General features: G+C 37.5%; 1 long non-coding RNA gene across 1 annotated transcript; it reads left to right on the top strand.

Annotated features, from left to right (window-relative positions):
* Positions 1-16,187: 16,187 nt before the first annotated feature.
* On the top strand, positions 16,188-19,928 carry LOC118610700. Its single transcript, XR_004953896.1, has 3 exons — positions 16,188-16,300; positions 16,678-16,980; positions 17,338-19,928. It is a non-coding gene; the product is annotated as an uncharacterized LOC118610700 (long non-coding RNA).
* Positions 19,929-21,540: the final 1,612 nt, after the last annotated feature.

The following is a 21,540-nucleotide window of genomic DNA, read 5'->3' as shown; positions in this document are numbered from 1 at the left end:
TGAACCTGAAATCATTTTCTATACCACTATTTATGGTTTAAATCAGATAGGTGCCGCTTCTCTACAATGGATTAGAGTTCAGTCACTCATGGTCAAGCTTCCAAAATCCATCCTTCATCATCTGAGGATGGATGAATGGTCTTTTTTTTTTTTTTTTTTTTTAAGCCCATAGTATGCCTTTTTTTATATACTGGATTGTTTGCATCTAAAGATTCCTGAGCTGAATATCTAATACTCTGTGGTAGAAGGGCCAGTAGCACAACCTCTCATGACCACGACTCCCTTCCAAGGGTCTTGAGAGGAACTAACAGGTAGCCAAGTTCTATGCCCAAGACCCTGCATCATTCCTCCACACTTGGCCCAGGACTTGTGCTCATGCCAGCATTTGAACAAAAACAACCAATCTCTGACCAGTTTAGGGTTGTGTGCCATGAACGGTGGCGGCAGCGAGGAGCACTGCAGCTGTAGGTCACAGCTTGACACAAGTGGCAAAGAAGGGAAAATGGTCAGAGCATGGCTACAGGGTCCTTCCAGCATGGCTGCCACAGGGAACTTGGGGCCCAGCACTGGATGTCCTCATGGTGCACAGGCCTCCCACCAAGGACTGAAAGTTTAACCTGTGCACTAAATAATAGTAATCTACACGCATCCTTCAATCTAGAGCTAAAGCAGTTTAAGAGTGAAAAACAAACAACAACAACAACAACAACAAAAATGAAGATTTAGAGCCTAATAGGATCAGAAGTTTAAATTTTAAATAATGATAAAATATTAAATAGAATAGCGAGATCTACTATACATTGGTGCTATTAAATGGGATTGATGATCAAACTCTCACTGCCTGCCATTTCATTTTAGACCCTAAAAGGCACAACAGATTCAAAAGTTAATTACAAAAAGGGAGGGTAACTACATCCCTGTCTTTGTGTGCTTATCTCCACCCAGCACAGCAGCCGATTAGCACTGCTTTATCAGAGGATGTTTGGACGCAGACACATCCACAGAGCTCGTTTATTAATTCTGTGAACAAAATTAGATCATCAGAGCTTGTTCCTAAATTTTTGGATCAAAGCTGAATACTAATAAGTAAATAGATGATTCAAAATGAAGCAGGGCATGCTCTACAGAAAACTCTCTTCATCCTGCCTTCCCCCAACCCCAATAGAATTGTTTCCATCTCTGATCCTATAAAGTTTGCTCTGTTTGCCTAGGTCACCTATACCTGAGGGACCTTCCGTATCTTCTTGGTTATAAACACGGGTGCATTCCAGTGAGACAACCAGTCAGAGTCCAAATCCTATGTGCTTTCTTATTTTTTTCTTTACTACTCCTCTTTATTATATCTTATCTCCAGCAAAATCTTGTCTTCAGCAAAAGATTCAGTCTTCTCACCAGTCAATAAACGCAATTAGTTTTTCTGCCTCTATGTGTCCACCCATACCATTGTTTCCAAATAGAACATCTTTTCCTTTCAGTTTAAACTCTCAAGTCCTACTCGTCCTTCAAAACCCAGCTAAAAATCACCTAACCTAGCTCTGAGAACAGATGACCTTGTCCATCTGTAGTCACCTGAAAGGTTATTTTCAATTTTTTGTGTGAGAATCATATAAAATGTAGATTCCTAAGCCTTATTTCTAGTAATTAAGCACATCTGGGAAGAGTTTCCACAATCTTCATTTAAAAAATACCACCAGTTAATTCTGATGCAGCAAGTTTGTAGACCATTTCTGCTACAGATTGAATGGTTGTGCCCGCCAGCCCCCATAATTTATACGTTGAAACTTAATCTCCAACGTAATGCTACTGGAGATGGGGCCTATGAGATGATTAGGTTATGCGAATAAAGTCCTCATGAACGGAATTCGTGACCTGATAGAAGAGACTCCAACCCAACATCGTTTTTGAGACTGTTCTTTTTTATTCTCATTAGAAAAATATAAAGCTTGGTTCCTATCTTTGGGATTGGAAGAAAATCTGTCAGCCTTTGGGGCGTGAATTATTTGCATTCATGGCTTATGGTTCGGATGCCAGCTATTTATCAGCACCTTCAGAAGTAGCTGAGGAGTCTAAAAATCTGGTCTGAATTGTTTGACAAATCACCATTGTCTCGGTTCCTCCACCTATGGAAAAAAATTATGATTTTTCATTAAGCGTACATCTGGCTAAACTTAGTGAACTATTGCTTCACAGAGGAGCCTGGCCCCTATTTTACTTAATTTGCCTTGTATTAAAATGGTTCAATTAAACCTGGGAAGAAAAATAAGGTGTTCCTCTAATGTTAATATGAAAATCATTTTTCTAAATGAGTTCCTGTATGAATACACATAGCATTTTATCAAAAATTAATAGTCTTGGCCTGAAAAAAAAGCATAGCACTATATATTAATTATCCAAAGCAGTGACTTTATTTATGAACTTTTTGACACAACTTTCACCTCGGTAGTCTCAATCCCAGAAGCCATGGAAAAATATAGAAAAGGAACTGAATGTAGGTTTTCAACTGGAACGGTAGTTAATTACTTCCGTTCTACACTATTTGTGCTGTATGGTCAGTAACATGCTAATGAGTTTCAATTAAGTTACTTTTGCAAAACTAAGTTACTTTTTCAAAATTCTCTCAGGAAACAGAAGTTGGATCATAGGAGGTGGGATGTTGAATAAATATTGTCTTGTTATCAGTAAATATATATGCTTGACCCTTTTAATTTTTCATTATCCATGATTCAGAATCACTGATCTGTGTGATGGGGTTATAGCAGTGATTACATGTGGCTGAGGAGGAAGGAAGAGAATTAACAGGCTAAACAATTGTAACTCGAATATGTTCTGTGGAACCTGAAAGGTCTGCTTTGGACTGTGCACCCTGAGACATGTCAGAAGAATGCCAAGGTGGGAAGGTGGCCGGCCTGAGAGAAGGGGTTGGAATTAGAACAACATTTGTCAGTGTGTTCTTCACAGAATATGAATCCCTTAGAAAACAAGAGGGGAAAATGCATTTAATGGTCAAAGAATTGGGAAACATTTTACACTCTCTGTTCCCACGCCACCTTAGAGATTTATACAACTAAAGGCTCTGAAATTTCTGTAATTAAAGAAAGATCAAACAAGTATCTAAATTTGTTGATCACACTCTCCTCATATTGTCCTGAACTAAACCATTATTTTGAGAACCATCCACAGAATTGGTGTCCTGGCATCTGGAGACATAAATTTTGGGAGTGTTCCTTCCATTCCCGGCACTGATAAGGGCAACTCACTGCACCTGAAGTATTTATACAAACAATGTGGTTTATGCTGAACGCCTGCTTTCCCTCCAGGACCTTGGGACTTAGATATGTGTAAGGCACAAGGCGCTTATGTGACTAGCCCCGGATAAAAACCTTGGATACTGGGTATCTAATGACTTTCTCTGGTTGGTAACATTTCACATGTGCTGTGATAACACATTGCTGGAGAAATTCGATGCATCCGTGTGGCACGTTAGGTAAGGAAGCTTGTGCCTGGTTTGCCCTTTGCTGATTGTGCTTGTTATCATTTCACTGTAACAAGTCATAACTGTGAGTACACATATCTGCTGAGTCCTGTGAGTTCTCCTAGCAAATTATTGAACCTGAGGAAGGTTTCTGGGACCCTAAACGCATGGGTTGAACGAGAAAAACATGTCTCTGCCCTCATAGCACTTCTCATTTTATGACGTAGATAGTAAAATAATACTTACAGAACAATCACTTATAAACTTATAGTTAAGATTAATAATTTTTTAAGATCCACAGAGAGAGGAGAATGTCATGTGAAGACAAGGATAGAGATTGGAGTGATGCTACCACAAGTCAAACGTCATAAGAAGCTACCAGAAACTAGGAGAAACAAGGAAGAATTCTCTACCAGAACCTCTGGAGACAGAGTAGCCCTGGCAATGCCTTGATTTTAGGCTTCTGGCCTCTGGAACTATGAAATAATGAAATTTCTCTTGTTTAAAAAAGATTTTTTTTTTTTAAAGGAAAAGTACAGCTTTCTGTGAGACAAGTAACAGTAATCTGAATCTGGATTAAGGATATCAGAAAAGTCTGTGCTGAGGGAGTGGATAATTTACTGCCTATGAGAATGTTCTCAGGAAGTAGGCTGGCCCCAACTTGTCTACCAACAAACTCAAGAACTTTGTGTGTCTAACTTTGTGTCTCCTTTTCTCTCCATTCTGCTATTACTTCCCTGGAGCCTTTTGTCTCATCTGTAAAAGAAAGACATAGAAATGGATAATCTCTGAGGTCCTTGCCAGCTCTGACAGCCTATGACTAATCCATATGTGTGAATGCAGTGCTTCTTAGTGTATGTAATACCACATTGCCTATGGGGAGAAAATCAGACTGCAGCATAGAATTACGAATTTGACCTTTGAAATTTAAACCCTTTTGATTGTGTTTTTACTGTTTTCCTAAGGGAGCTGTTCACATTGCTTTAGTATTTGGAAACTAAACATAGTTCTTAAAGGGAATTGAGGAAAATGATGATTATCCATCATTCAACACTGAAGTCTATCTCAAGGGTTAGTTAGAGGGCATGTGGCTATTTGAGGTGGAAAAAAAGAAGCAGGAGAAGAAGTTTATTATGCCAAACAGTGCCCAGTAGAAATCCTATGAAACCCAGCCTCCTGACTCAATGGGATTTTGAACCACAGGGTGTTTGAAATAATTTACTCTTGCCTAAAGGTACAAAAAAATATATCTTTCCAATTTCCTCTTGAAATATCACCAGCTGTCCCATACATTTTTAAAAATAATAGTATTGGGATGTATTGTATTTTAAAAATAATCAGCAAGATTCAGCTTACATTTGCCTTAAGGCTTTGTGACTTCAGGTTTGCTCTTAATTTGAAAAATAGTTTGAGATACCTGTTAAACTTTGAACATAGTGAGATGTAGCCATCTTTTTTGAGACTACAAAATAATTCTGTATATTTTGATAAAGAACCAATAAATGACCTCTAAGAAAGAGGCAAACTATATTCATATTTCTACGTGCTTCCTGGCAAGAGAGCTTGCTCAATTTTGGACACATAAATTAAACCCAGCAACAGCTCCAAAATTCATCTTTTGGACAAACCTAAGAGAATTCTTAGTTCACAATGGCATAGAGGAAAACCCTGAGTACTGTATGAATCATGTGGGGTCTACTCAGAGGATAGCTGTTTCCCTGTTTTGATTAAATACATGACATTTGCATCAAGAACTCCACGAATAGCAGATATGAACAGAGTTGTTTTATTTATTACATCAGCTTATGTTGCCATTGGCATCCCCACATATATCTGAGACAGATTTACCCCAGTTAAGTTGTGCCATAATGGAAGTAGATCTATTCCTTTTTATTTTTAAATCACTTGGGTCCAAGTTAAGGCTTCTTTTGGAGAGTCATTGATATGTCAGATTATCTTAGCTCAGATTCCTGGGAAACAAATTCTGGGACGAATATTTGTGAACATGAAGTTTACTGGGGATTACTCTCCAGAGCAATACCTTGGATGGTTTAAAGAAGCAAGATTAAGCAGAGAGAGAAATTAAATTGTGATATAGCCATAACAAAGGCCTCAGCTATGAAGCTTGGATGGCCTTTCAGATTTGTCCTGAATTGAAGGAAGGAAGTCAGGTCTTTGTACTCCCTTTCCCTCAAATTGACAAGTCATTGGATAAGATTACTTTTGGATGAAGAGGGTAATGAACTCTCGGCTAAGGGAAATTTGTCAAGTGTCTGACCTATGACTTGATGGTAAGCAATAGTCTTAACATATGGGTCACTAAGTGTTCCAATCTTGAAAGGAGAATTTAGCATTCAAACCACAGCATCTATTACAGTCCATTCTCTGTACTGCTCAGATCCACCTGCTCATCAAAAATTCACCTTATCATGGAACAGCTCCTCCAGGATTCTGGTTAGTCTTTTTTCCTGGGGAAATTTGAATGAAGATTACTGGGATAAAACTTAGCACTTGCCCATGCAGTGAGCCTCAGGAACTCAACTGATAATCATTACTTCCCTCCTCTAGTAACTCACCTTGGCTACCACCTTTGCTGGTCTAGAAGGCTTAACTGTTGAAGCAACCCAGACATTCATCCATAAAAGATCTGAGACCCTGGTCACAGTGTCTTTTCAGATTGTGACTGTTGTACTTATACATTTACTGTAAAAATTAGACAAGGTTGTACTGAGAGTTGTTCCAGTGGATTACCAGGTTTTTAATGCATTCTCTCTTGCCTCCATGTTGGGCTTGTTGTTTCAATAGGAGACCTATCTACACCTGATTACCAGGGTCAATTACTTTTTGCAGGTAGCTCCTTTCCTAGCTCACTAGTCTTTTTATATAAGTAGTCTGAAATGAACCCTGGAGGACACATTTTTTTCATCTTTGCCAACATAGCTATTCTGTTCATGTGTCCATTGTGTCTGTATTAAAGTGGCTAATTGCAGAGGCTGGCTATGTCAAGTAGGCAAGGTATTTCACTTTTTTTTTTTTTAAGTGTTGCTTCCATGTAGAATACCCTCTGTTAGGCATTATCATGCAATACAAAGATATTAATGCTTTGTGCCCACTCCTATACATCTGCCTACAGGCCTGTTCTCCAGACTGCTTTGTTTCCAATCTTGTGGTGTTCTGGTCATTTAAAAGATCATGAAGAGAATAACTCTTGGTAAAATGCATTCTGTGCTATATTTTAGTATTTGGATGCTTTTCAGGTAGTAGGAAGTGTTTTCATCCAAAATAAATAAATTGAAGATATGACTGAGTTTTCTTTTTCTCTGTTCACTGAATGAAAGGCAGACATCAGCAGCTCGGAGAATTGGCTGAGGACATTTGGAATGATTCAGATAATGTTTAGATGGCTCTGCCTTCTCATTTAGGCGTGCTGAGAACTCCAAAGACATCGTGTCACTCCATAGCTTGAACTGCCAAGCAACTAGCCATGAACTGTGAAGAGAATTTCAAAGTAATTTTTTTGAGAAATAAAATGTGAACAATAAATTTATTAATTTTGCTTAGTCACTTTTTTTTTTTTTTTTACAGAGGAGCTCCTGTTTCAATATATGAATGAAATATTCATTATAAAGTACAATATATTATCTTTATTTTTAGAGGGTTTTTTATTAAACAAACTTCTCCTCCCTCTCTCGCCTGCTAAGGCTTTTCCCCTTTAAAACATCTACAAGTTAAGTGCCACAAAATTTAGCACATGATCGTGTATTCTTTTGCCCTATGTAGCTAAAATAAGAAAATTCACTGAAAGCACTTAGAAAATATAAAGCACTGTGTTTCTATAACATTACCATGATACCATTGGGATGGCTAAATGATTTTCCCTTTACTATAGTATAAACTACTGGAAAATAAGGATTTGTTTTTTCTCATAGTAGCCCTCATGGTTCCCAGCACAAGCGGAGTAGGCGCATGTTGACTTGACAATATTTTGCCACCATTTGTAAGTCCAAACTTATTTTTTGTAGTTCCCTCTCATTAGAATCTTATGAAATCCATTCCTACAACCATCATGCATAGCTTAAACATATCTGGTAATGACTAAGAAAGTTGGATGCTCCTACATCAGGGACATGAAGTATCTGGCCTCCCTTTACTTTTTTTCCCCATGTATTTGATCTTGGGAGTTCTTTTCTGATAAGCCTGAATGTGACTCCCAAATCTTTATTAACATATGCTCCAGGATTCCCTGCCAGTCATTCAGGGTTCCCTACCAATCAATTAAGACTCAGAGTGACATCTTTACCATTATTTTCCTACATACTAATTCAAGGTTATACGTTCATCTGGACTTCCAGGAAAGAAACTAGTTATGGCATCATAAAACTAGGGCTTCTAGTTTTGACACTGCCATAAACAAGCTGTATGACCCTAGGCAAGTAGTTAAAATTTGGGAACCTCTGTTTTCTCATCTGCATTGTAAGTTATTTAAACCAGATGTTCTCAAGAAACCCACCAATAGTTGTGAGATTTTGTGATTCTGTGAATAGAAGCTGGACAATCACAATCTGGTCAGGTTTTCAGCAGTCATGAGAATCCAGTAAAATATGCTTCTTTCCCATTCTTCTACCAGAAAAAGAACTTTATGCTTGACATAGCTACTAGATGTTTCCATGAGCCTGTGTTTGCAAATTCTTGATGATTCTTTCAGTTTCATAGTCCTCTGTGAGGAGAGCAGTCGCATTGGCTATAACTGAGGTAACTAAGCCTTGGCTGAGTACAGTATTTGGAAGACTCTATGGATAACTCAATTTTTCTGCAACCATTTTCTGGGTCCCACTAGAATAGCACTTTGAGACAATAATGTCGCTATTCCTTAATGTTGCTACTGCAGCCATGCTCTAGCTCTAAAGCAAAAACTTTATACCACAGTTCATTCTGAGAGGATTTGGACAATAATGTTATCTGAATCAGAAGGTTCCTAATAATAATCCAATCATCAGAAAATGGTACAGTAGTTGGCAAAACCCCAGAAAGCTAGCTGCCCTGTTTTGTCCTGCTCTAGCCTTGAACTCCAGGATAACTATTACATCTGAAGCCACCAGTAACTGTGAAGTAAGGATTGGACGCAGTAAGGAACATGAGAGTGCTGTGTAAACTATAGAGCAAAAGAACAGTATTCTCTGTGAGAAAAAGAAAAACATTAGATAAATCTGGCTGAAAATTGTTTGTGTAATGAAGACACATCCTGATAGAAAGAAGCGAGACTATTCAGAGCTGTTTTGTAACTTCTTGGTTAAAGTGCAATGGATATCACATAGTTATTTGTCATTCAGTAGTGCTCCCACAGACAGGAAGTCAGGCTCATCTGAAGCGAGACTTGTTGAGTGCGCATGCTCTTTGTTTCTCCTCTTTCTCTTTATGGCGTGTGTGCGCACACGCATGCGCACATACACGCACACGCCTCTTTAAAACAACCTAAAGATTTTGATCATGATGTTATATCTGAGACTTGAGAAAGAGTCCAGTTGTTTCCAAACTGTAGCTTTTCAAACTGTTTCTTTTACTGGGATGTGTTCGATTTCAGACCAAACTCTATGACTCATTGTGAGTTTGACTAACACACTCATTGTGACAAAGCTCTTTTTCCCTGCGTGCAAGTTTTACTAAGTCATATTTGCAACCCTGTTGTTTGCAGATAGAAAGCCAATTTAACTTGCATTTTACTAGATATTCATTCAATCATATATTAATTAAGTGTAAACTATATACAAATCTTACTAAGTAACCCAGAGACCTGACAATATGCCTGAAACTTGTGTGGCATCTGAGCATTCACAAAGTGTTCTCTCGTGTGACAGAGAGCTAAGGAATATTAATTTTGCAAAAATCTAACACTAAATAAAATTAGAAATGTGAGGACAGGCAGGAAATTTATTAAATCTATTTATTGCCATACCTCTAGCTTTCTGAGTTTGAACAAAGAATCTGACTTATTTCCTGAAGGAAGTAACTGATGCTATGCTGACCAGTGGATGCATAATTACTATCTTTCATTTCCCAAAACTACTTTGGAATACATCTACTATATTCTACATTTTCCCAGGAAAATTGGTTTTTTAGTTCTTATCTCATTCCACTCTACATTTATGTTAATTTTAAATTCCTGGACATTTCAAAAAATAAATTCACATAAAATATGATTTCATGGATGAAGGAATTAAATATCCAAGAGAAGCTGCCATCTGACCTCATATGTTAATGAATGTGGTTTATTACGGTGATAGGTCATCATATTTAATAAAAAATGGCAGCTCTATAATTATCTGTGAAAGTTTTTTTCTTTGGTTCAAGGTAAACTGAGCCAGTTTTCTCCCTTGCTATCCATAAGATGCACGTTTGAAAATCACTAAAACCTGGAATATGCCTAGGACATGGTACACTCTTAACCAATATTTATTTTTGAATGGAAATTAAACATTTCAAAGTACATTCTCTACATTATCCTGAAATTTTCTACATTATCCAGAAAGTTAAAGGGGACACAGCTAGGAGAGTTATTCAAATCACCATTGACAATCCGAAAGGGCACCAAAGAAACCTCTTTGGAGACTCTTACTGTGTCAGGCTGACCTTTTCATTGCTGGAAATAAAGGAGGGACTCAGGAAGTCCGGGGTTGATGCCTGGGCAGTATGCATTACTCAAAGCTCTGGGCAGCAGTTATTTCCAAACCATTATAGAAGAATGTCAGTGTTTTCACAACCAGGAAGGTCATGTATACTGTGTTTCATATGCTCTGGGACCAGTATAAGAAAGGAGTGGTCATAGCAGCAGTAACAACATTCATCATTCCTTTGGAAAATAAAACAAACGGTAGAGAAAGTGTTGAAGATAAAGGGCTGACGCCCCCATCATTCCCAGTGCTCAGTACCCTGTTTTCTCCTTTTAGCCTCTGAGAGAAGGGGCCTGGAAGGAGTTTCTGGTTTGGTAGGTTTATAAAAGGGTGCTGACCTGGCCTTGGAGCTAATCCCTGAGGGACATGTTGATGTTCTGCCTATGAGCACTCAATAACAACAGCCAATGTTGATGAGAATAAAGATCAATGCTTGGCCTTGGAAAAGAGACCAGGGTGACCAAACAGAAGGACAGGTATCTGAGCAGTTAGAATAATTCTGTCACAACTGCTGCCACATTTGAGGTGCCAAGAAAATTATGGGAAAGGTAGACCTGAATGTCAGTGTTAATCTAGTCTACTCATTTGTAAGAGGATTGTCATGCAGTTGAAGATTATCAACCCATTACCAAGCCACATGGAAAATAACATGTAATATGGTCTTTTTTCAGTTTATCAACATACGTTATTCTTATAACACAGCAGGTTTGATATTGTTTTACATTTAACCTATTAAGACATGGATGCTCAGAAAAGCCTGTGGTCATGCAGTTAATCAAGGCTGCGAGTCATTCTAATGTACATTTTGCTCTATAGTAAAGCTCTGTTTTCAGAGATCACGTTTAACCTTTCTTCTCCCTTGGTTTGAAGGCTCATCATGTTTCAGAATAAAAATAGTAGCAGTACCCTACCATTTGTAGTTCTTGAAGTTATCTTGGAAGAATATTTAATTCAAGTTATTTATAATCTTTGTTATCTTAGTTATCTTTGTTATAATAGTTATCTTTGGGCTGAAGAAAAGAGAATACGATTATATCTTTCAACAAAAGGTTAAGTGACATATATATAGGAAAGAAATTTATAGAGAAAAAATAATCACAATTTTGTTTGGAGGGCACGGTAGATATAGCAAAAACAGGTTTATTCTCCTTCATCTGAAGAAATGTTAACTAAAATTCTTGGCTATTTTTTCTTATAGTCAATAAACTACACTCACTCAACTAAACCTGACAAGGAATTAAGAAGTTCAAATACCACTATCTAAGTTTCAACAGCATGAGCTGACTTGCCGTGAATGAAAATGAATTTACTGTATGTTCTCTCTTACGGAAGAGTGGAACCTGCTTATTATGCAGAAAAAGTCAGTAAGAAATTTGGGAACACAGTTGCAGGGATTGATACAGTCAGTAAAGGGATAGGTCTCTGTCTTTGTCACTAACTCCTCTCTGCAGTTACCACTTTGAGCTAGCGCTGCTCTGAACTAGGCCAGAGGTCACCCATGAGGATGGAACCAAGTTGCTCTGCTTAGGAAACCAGTCTCAGAAGCGGTTGCATCTCTCATTTCACAGTGGTTCTCAGTCCAATAGTCTTGACCAATACTGTTTTATTCCTTCATAGCCTGTTTGCTGATATCTATGCTTCACGCATAACAATCTGTGGTGCTCTCTGGCCCCACCCAAAGCTGCCTGTGTGCCTAGATATCAGCTGGAATCAGAAAACCAGATGGGACATATTGAAGAGTCCATCTCTAGAACAGAAGTTCTCGGAAGGAATGAAAGGGCATATTCATGTTTATTTTTATGCCGTGAGGTTTCTGACTGTCATCTCCATTCACCATTTTTTTCCCTGTACACAGGACAAGAGGATGCCTTTTTTTACTTGGTAAAGTCTATAATATTGAAAAGTTGTCATAGAGCAAAGATCCATCTGACAGTGAATCAATGGTGATTATTAAAGCACCCAGCCATCTTATCTGACTATGTGTCTGGGAATAAGCACACTCGATTCCCTGAACACAGCGGTCGTTGTCAGCAGGTCAACTCCAACTCTAAAAATAGACATAGAAAACAACAAAGTTCTCTAAAGTGAAAAACACAGATCTGTCGCGTCTTCCTCCTGCTTTTTAATTTAGTCGCAAAGTAATTTTGATTACTTCAGAGCACTGACCAAGACAACCAAATACTTAGAAAAATATCATAAATGATATCATAAATATCAAAAATGAGAACATTTTTGAGAGATGTTAGCAAAAATAAATAAATAAATTTAGTAAAAGTCCCTGAGATATCTGAGCAGAATAATTAGGTGCTAAGTGAATGGGACAAAAGCAAGAAGGAACATTGTGTCCTGGCCCCTGACTAAAGAATGAATACCTGGTTATCCACCTGTGGTGGGCTTAATAATGCCCCGCAAAGATATGCACATCCTAAAACCCAGAAATTGTGAAGTTTATCTTATTGGCATAAAAGGTGTGATTAAGGATCTTGAAATCAGGAGATTATACTACATTATATGGATGGGCCCTAAATGTGTGTGTCCTTATAAGATGGAAATAGATACCAGAGAAGAAGACAATACTATCACAGAGGAAGGGTTGAATGTGGCCGCAGACCAGGGACTACCAGCAGCAGTCATCAAAAGCTGGAAGGGGCAGGTACCAAATTCTCCCCTACAGCCTCTACCAGGTGCTGCCAGCATCTTGACTTCAGCCCAGTGATACCGATTTCAAATTTCTGGTCTCCAGAACTATAAAAGAAAAAAAATATTTTGTTTTAAGCCACTGAGTTTGTGATAATTTGTTACTGTAACCACAGGAAACTAATACTCTGGCATGAATCAGACAAAATGTGTATTACCAGCATATGCAGGGCGCATTTACTTCAGGTTGACGACCGCTTTCAAAAAAATCTGCAAGACGCTACTCAGTAATTCTCAGAAGGCTTGCTATCCAAGGTCTCTCTGTTCCTGGTAATTCCCTTATTTTAAAAATGCAGAGAATTAACTTTATCTAGCAAATGTGGCTATGGCATGAAGGTTTCATCAGCTGCACAGAAGAGTGAGAACAAGAGTTCTGGGTCCTGAGCGTGTAAGAAAGTCAAGTCAGACAAGGCCAGACAAATCCCTGCATTTTGAGTAAAGACAAAATATCTTCTCCAACTTGTTGTACTGAAGATTAGGTGAGCTGAACTCTAATGTTGATTTCTAGTAATTATGTATATCTTCTTGAGCAAATAACTTAGTTTTTCTAGATCTCAGCTTTCCTCATTTGTAAAATCAGAGTCAATTGGATATACTCAGCAAATCCTTGAAGCCCTAACATTCTAAGGCTTTATCCAGCTCACAGTTGGAATTAAAACTTGCATCAAGTTCAGCCTTATGGACAGTCAGAGCTTGTGGTCACCTATACGAGTATCAGACATCACATAACCCTCATCACATTTACCTGGAATTTCACCCATAGGAGTGTGTGTATGTGTGTGTTCATGCATAAGATATTCATTCTCCTGTTCATTTAAAAACTTCTGAATGAAATGATATAACACATTAGAGTAAATAAATTTGTCAATCTTTACTATCCCTCTTCTCATTCAGTTATTGTCTTAAACACATTACCCTATAACTATTAGTTTGTATGTCTGTCTCTACCACTAAACAACAATCTTCCTGACAGAAGGGACTGTATGTTATTCATCAGTTAATCCTCATGATCTAGTACTTAAGTGTCTGGCATAAAGTAGGTGCTCAGTAAATATTCATTAGTTAGATGCATGGCTGGCTAGCTAGCCTTTCTCCCTTGATAGGATATCAGAAGAGACATATACAATAGGTGAAGGCCCCAGAAAGAGGATTAAAAGCATAACAAAACACAACAAAACCCAAACAAAGACAACATTATCTATGTTTCCTATCTGTGGTGGACAGTACATTCAAATCATCTATCCCAGGGTTTTTCTCATACTTGAGGCCTTTATCAGGTTCTTTTTGTAAGAAAATCGAGTGTACTTTATCAGAGATTTGGTTTCTTTTTAAAATATTCTTTATCTCTCTAAAGCACCATTAAATTGTTAATTGAAATAAAAGATGTAATTTGTAACTGGGACTTGATAAAGTGGTAATTAGAAACAAATGCTATATTGCATTTAAACATTTTTTCTTATTATTAGCATGCCTATTGATTCTTTTAAAATTACTCTGTTCAGTTGAATTTCAGTAGATGAATTTCAGGTATTTTTCCACTTAAAAATGACAGAGAAGAAAATTGTCAAGCAACGAGAGATTAAGTAAAGAAATAAGTATTTGGTTAGACTATTTTTCATGGTTTTTCTTGCAATAATTTTTAAGTCAATTCAACTTGTGAGGAAGAAAACATGGTGAGCTATACTCCACTTGACCTGTAAAATTCATATATAAACATAATATTTTCCAGGCAGGACTGAGCTTAATTTGTAACAGGTTAATCTTTAACATTTATGGCTTTAAAAAATCCACTAGAGGGTCCTCAATTTATAGCATCGTTGCTATAAATGTTTGCTTGAATCCCTTCCATTACTGTGAAGCAAGACTTAAGATATTTCATTTTTTTAGGCTGACGTGGAGGCTGCTATCAAGAGATAATCCTTTTCTACATCCTTCTCAGGCAAGTCATTCAAATCACAACCACAGTTTATAGTACAAGATATTTTTTATTATACTCCGATACATTATCTATAAAATACGTACTCAAATGATGGAGCTGTAAATAGTCAGTTTAGTTATATGATTTAGCTGTACCTACTTTAATAAATCAGGTTTCTTTTTTTCCAAAACAATTTTGTATTTCTGTTAAATCTGGTCCCTGGGAGGGTTGGGTTCTTACTAAATGGTCCGTAGGTACAAACAGATCAAGTTTCCTTCCTTCTCAGCTACTGGACCCTTTCCTTGTTATTAGATGTCTGTAATCACTGTCCAGATCTTCCCCTATGCCGAGAGTTCTATTGTCCTTCTTTCTGAATCATCTTCATCACTTTTCTGCTCTTCACTCTGCAATTGCTTTTTAAATTTCGCTCATCGTCTGTTTCCCAGGAAATGACATCTCTCTCTGGCTACACCTATCAGGCTCTCTCAAGTGTGTTTCTGCCAGTCAGCCTCTGGCTCATTAATAAACTATTATTTCCCAATATGAATACTATATCATGAGATACAAATAGCGAATATCAATCAGCTTTAGCACAATATGAATAGAGTTGCACCCAGAAGAACACGCAATGCTGCATGCAGCTCTTGAATTCTCTTAGCCAAGTCATTATTTTTGGATGGTGCCTCAAAAGAGTTGCGCAATCCTAGACAAAGTTCCCTGGAAAATTCAGAGCCCCTGGGAAGGTTTATCACAATCAGTTACAATCTCACAAGATATTTTATGACATTTATCATTTATTTATTTACTCCCTCACCACCCACCCTAGACTTTAAAATCAAAACCAAACAAAATAAAAACCAACTGCTAGGCAGTGTCTCCCCCAACCATGGAGCAATAATCTTTTTCCCGAGTCTTAGCTTCGTGGGATGGAAAGCGTTGTGGTAGTGCTGAGAAGAACATACTTTTCCTGGAGCAGACCCAAGGAAACCAGATATGGAAGAATATAGCAGTGTGGCTTTGGGAATTCAGAATTCTCCAAGATTCTTCATTTGCTATCCTACTTACTTGCTCTTCTGAGGTGGCATTAGCTTCTTACCTAGAGAGTGGAGAAGGTTAATGGCCACATAAATGTTATCCCCTGATTTTAGTCTTTATATCCAGGTTAAAGTCACAGCGTGTTTAGATAACTAACCTGATACTGTAAAAATCTTTCTAAAAAAACTTAGGAAGAAGCAGCCAACATTTTAAAGAAAAAAAAAAGCTCTTTCTCTCAGGCATTACTTTTCTTGGGAATGAAATAAACCCGGAACCCTGACACTGCCTGATGTGACTGTGGGATTATTTGTGGAAAGAGTGGGAGGGTCACACAGGAAATGAAGAGAATGATTATGAGTTTAGCTGTTTGCAGAGTCAGTTCCTCCTTTGGGATTAATGGTGGAGACAGCAGGGAATGAAATCTGAGATGAGCTCCTGGGACCTTGTAACTGGAAAGGGCTGACTAGCTACCATTCTTTTATATGTTACACATCTACTTTCCCTGGAGAGGTTGGAAGTTATTTATGTCCTTTCTCTTTAGTCTGTGCCAGATTTGCCAAAGGAAATGCCTGAACGTCCTCAATTTCTAAAAAGCTAAACGAAAGTAAAGGCAGAAAGCTTGGCCATGAAAAGCTCACAAAAGACAGGCTGGACTTAGCACTGCTTTCCTTCCCCCACTGAAAAATACAAACGTGTGTATCTGATCCCTGGGTGCTCCAACTTCTGAACACCCGATCTACACACAGTGTGTTTGCTGCTTAGCCAAGGAAGGATATGATTTGTGAAATTATTGGTTTGCATATAAATGTGTATTTTAGGACTTTGCCAAAGTGGCACAGTTTTCCTTTTTAAATTAAGAAAGTTTAATTAACTTGCTTGTTTTGTAGGGAGTAAGCACTGGGTCAAAATTTGAATCCAGCTGTAACAAACTGGCAACACCAAGAAGTTTTCCACTTCTTCACCCTGAGGCCATAGCTCTGACTCACATCCCAAGCACTTATTTCAGTCTAAAAGGGTTTGAAGTGATTTAGAAGTGGCAGAAGGCGTACCTCATTTCCCACTGCATTTGTGAGCTTTCTTCTCACTCATGGATTGTGAAATCCTTGCTGTCGCCATTGCGGACACTCATTTGCAACATATGGGCTCACTTTGGCTTTCACAGACAGAGCTCTGTCTGCATTCATTGAAAGGTAAGTGGAAATTTGTCAGGGGGACTCATGAAAAGTGAGCATGGAAAACATCAAGCAGGAAAAACATCTTCTGAAAAACTTAAGCAATTTACAGAGTATAAATATACTTTCTTAAGAACTCTAGGGTCTTAAAGTTTTTATGTTTAAAGTTTTAAACACAACATGTAGCCCTTACTGTGAGCTGATACTGTCAGTGCCTTACAATTATTAACCCTTTGCATTCTTATGAGAATCTGTAAAATAGATACTGTTATTTTCTTTATTTCGCTGTGGAGGGGCTTGAAGCTCACAGAGGGTAAGCAATTTTTGTCTGAAGTTACGCATCTAATTAATGGCAAATTTCGTATTCAAACCTAGGTATTTCTGTTCCGAAGTCCATGCTCTTGAGTGTTCTTCGCTGCTCCTAGGAGACAGCTGATGGAGATGTGATGTAAATCAGGTTCGGTAAGGTGTCTATTATGAACCAAATGTTTTCCCTTATAATCTTTAGCTTTTTATTAGCTACCAGGTAAAAATATCTTTAAAGCATCAAAGTTAGAAGTTTGGCATTTAACATATTCCTATTTAAAAAGAAATTGAAACAATTTTTGATTAGTGAGGATACTCAAGATGACTCTGCCCTCCATGTGTGTTTGTTGGGGCCAACCCTGCCTGCCTCACTCTGTGCACTGGGAACCAGAGACAGTCCACTCCTCACTATTTGTCTCCAGGAACAGCAGATGCTTGGGGCACAGTGGGCCCTCAGAGTCGAATGACTAAATGCCATACCTTCCACCTTCCACTCCACAGTAGGGCCTTGACTCAAGTGCTGGGGGAAGACAGCCTCGTCCTGTCTCCGGCAGATCCTGAGATCCACTCTTCAGTCTCCTGGAAAAGATTCCATTCCCAGTCCCCTTGGAGCTTTTCGATTTCAACCTGGCTTCACTGTGCCTTTTTCTTCTTGTGGCTTTTACCAGTTCCACCTTCTGGTCTTGCCACGCCTTTATTGACCTCTACTTTCCAGTCATTTATTTAGCTTATGTTTATTGAGCAATTACTATGCTTATTTTTTAAATTTTTATCTCTAATCTTATTTTATTTATTGTCTTATTTAACTTGTGTTTATTGAGCAATTACTATGAGTGGGTTTCATATACAGTTTCATTTTAACCCTCATAGAATTATGGGAAAATAGGTCACCACAACTTATGTCAGATGCAAACAACTGTGCTAGCCAAATATTCCATGAACTTCTATAGTTTCCTATGGCTGCTGTAATATATTACTGCCAACCAGGTGCTTTAAAATGACAAAAATATATTCTCTCACAGTTCTAGAGGACAGAAGTTTGAAGTCAGTTTCATTAGGCTAAAATCAAGGTGCAGGTAGGCCAGTTTCCTTCCAGGGGCTTTGAGGGGGAAGTCCCTTTTCCTGGCTTCCCTGGCTTCTGGGAGTCACCTGCGATCCCTGGTTTAGGATCTCTGCCCTGCATTCCTCCAGCCTCTCGTTTCTACCATCACATCTACGACTTCCTCTTCTAGTCAGATTGCTTCTGCCTCCCTCTTTAAGGAAATTTGTGATTATGCTTAAGGCTCACCTGGATAATTCAGGATAACTTCTTTTGTCTCATGATTCTTAATCACATCTACAAAGTTCCTTTGGCTGGGTAAAGTATCATTCATAGGTTACAGGATATGACATCTTCGGGGCCATTATTTAGCCTACCATAGATGTCTAAATAAGCTTATCTATATTTCTAAGAGTCAGATATTCATTTTCATGTTCAGTGGACTAACCAAAAATATAAAATATAAATTATTTTAAATCTATACATTCAAAAGATAAGAAGGCCAATAATAAGTTTCCTCTTAGGAAAACAGGCAGCCTGAATGTAAGTAAGTACCATCGTAACCGAATTATCCGAGGAGCCATCTTTTCTTCAATATCGTTCCAAAAAAAAAAAAAAATTTTTTTAAATGACATGTGACCTTGAGTCTCCATTTTCAACCAAAATTTTAGAAGCATACAAGTTTTGAAACGTCAGAATTTCCTTCCGGAAAAAAAAGACTCTTTCTTTACCTTTTGCTTATTTTTTAGAAGGTATGGTGGTTTTAAACATGTCCATAAATTTTTTAAGACCTCCCCCACCCCAGAAAGATGTATACTTTCTTTTTCTTTTTCTCCCCCCGATACCTGGGTGGACCTTTATGACTACATCAACAAACAATATGGCAGAAGTGACATTGTATGACTTTCAAGCCTAGGTATGAAAAAACCATAAAGATTCTACTAGTTTTTCCTGGGACATTTGTTTTTAAGCCCTGAGCTGCCATTTTAAAAGTGTGACTAACCTGATGCTGCCATACTTGAGTGATCATGTGGAAAGATCACACTGAAATAGAAAGAGATGCCCGACGAGCTGCAGCCTTCCAGCCCCAGCTGTCAAGTCCAGCCAAAGTCCTCAAGGCTTCCAGATGAGGCCTCGGACATTCTGGGCCAGGAATCTGCAAGCTAGGACCTACTGGCCAAATCCAGCCTACCAACTATTTTCATAAGTAAGGTTTTATTGGAACACAGCCACCTCTTTCTTTCATGTATTATCTACGGCTGTTTTTATGCTATGATTGCAGAGTTGAGTAGTTGTGATGATGCCCATTGAGTTTGGAAAGCCTAGAATATTTTCTATTTGGCCCTCTAAGAAAATATTTGCCAATCCCTGATGTAGATAATAGATAAACTCTCTTCTGACTGTGCCCTATCCGAATTTCCAACCTACAGAATCTTTGAGCATAATAAATGATTGTTTTATACCAGCACGTTTTGGGGTAATTTGTTATGCAGCATGAGATAACTAGTATAGAGTTAGAGTGATATCACTGAGACATATATTGGAGTCTTTTTGTCTTTAAATTATACATAATCTCATATGATAGTACTAATTTAAAAAAAAAGTTTCCTTAAACCCATATCTCCTCAGCTATCACTTTGTTCCTTTGTTCCCTTCACTACAAACCCTTTTGAAAGTTGCATCTGCTATTCTGCTCACATCATCCAACTAGGTTTTTGGTTTTTATCCTTACAGCTCTTCCACAATGACTATTATCAAAGTTATAAAGAATAACTTGCCAACTCCAGTATGTTCAGCTTGTTTGACGTCTCAGAAACTTTGTTTCTGTTTTTGTTTTTATTTTTAAATCTTGGTTGACCACTTGGTTTCCTTTCTTCTCTAAATTTTAAGATATTCCCAAACCTATCTAGAGTTTTATCTGACATGACTTGGTATTTTATACCTATATTTCTTTGGCTCTTCTTTTCCAGTAAGCTTCTAGATGTTTCTGTACTCCAGGTCTTGTTCCTGGATCCTCAACCCTTCTTTATCTACTTCCATTATCCAATCTTTTTTTGGGTGATTTCATTCAGCTCTCTGGCTCCAGGGTTAAATATCTAAGTATTTTCTTAAATTCCTATTGAAGTATATAACCAGCCCAAATATAACTACTGAGCTTTGCTATAAAATCTGCTCCTCTCGAAGTTTCCTCATCATCTAAATGGCATCCTCATGTACTCAAACCATTCAGGTAAAAATTTTAGTTACCCTTGATTTTTCTCTTTCTTACACACTTCACATTTAATTCATCAGTAAGGTCCACAACACTATTTTAAAAATATATATCTTTCAACTCATATCATCTTTAAGCCACTATCGTTTCCCACTTTCAACTAGTATTAAATTATTGTTATTTCCTTATGTATGCATTGTTTATCTCTATCACTAAGATATAAGCTCTTTAGGATTCTAAAAGAATGCTTGGAACACACATTATCCTTAATAAATATTTGTGACAAGCCGACTAAATTATAAAGGAATTCAGATAAAAGAAAATTTTTCTTGGAAAGATGAAAATAAATGAATGAAGGACAATGTCTATTAATTCTGGAATTGGCATATGGGGAGATTCTGAGGCACTGGTTATGACATTCCACTTCTTGAATTAAACAGTGGTTATTATGGTAGTTCACTTCAAAATTATTATTTAAACTCACAAATATATTTTATAGCCTTTTGTATGTATAACATTTTATAAAAAGAAATAATGCATTACAGGAGCAAGCAAACTAAAGCTATTAACCAAATGCAATCTGCAGCCTGTTTTGTGTAGATCCATCAGCTAAGTATAGTTTTATATTTTTTAAAGGTTGTTAAAAAAAAGAAGAGGTGGCAGAGACAGTATGTAAAGTACAAAGCCAAAATATTTACTATTTTGTTCTTTACAAAAATGTGTGCCACTCACATTAGAACATAGGGTTCGAGTGAATGTTTTATTTTATTAGAAACTATTTTAAAAGTATGTTAAGATGGTGATTTGATGAAGGTGGTGATGAATAAGCAAGTGGCCTAAAGCTCTACAGATCTGATAAAGACAATTCATAAAAAATCCATAAATAATAAAAGTGTTTCTAATTGACACAACCAGGGTCAATTAAATTTAATGCCAAAAGATATTAAAAAGAGACGTAATTGTTGCATATTAAAGATTTAAGGAGAAACATTTATGATTCAGTGTTCATTTAATATAAAAT

Source organism: Rousettus aegyptiacus, unplaced genomic scaffold (genome assembly GCF_014176215.1).
Source record: "Rousettus aegyptiacus isolate mRouAeg1 unplaced genomic scaffold, mRouAeg1.p scaffold_m13_p_13, whole genome shotgun sequence".
Lineage (NCBI taxonomy): Eukaryota > Metazoa > Chordata > Mammalia > Chiroptera > Pteropodidae > Rousettus > Rousettus aegyptiacus.
The sequence above is the reverse complement of the archived record's forward strand: the minus strand, read 5'-3'. Positions and strand labels throughout refer to the sequence as shown.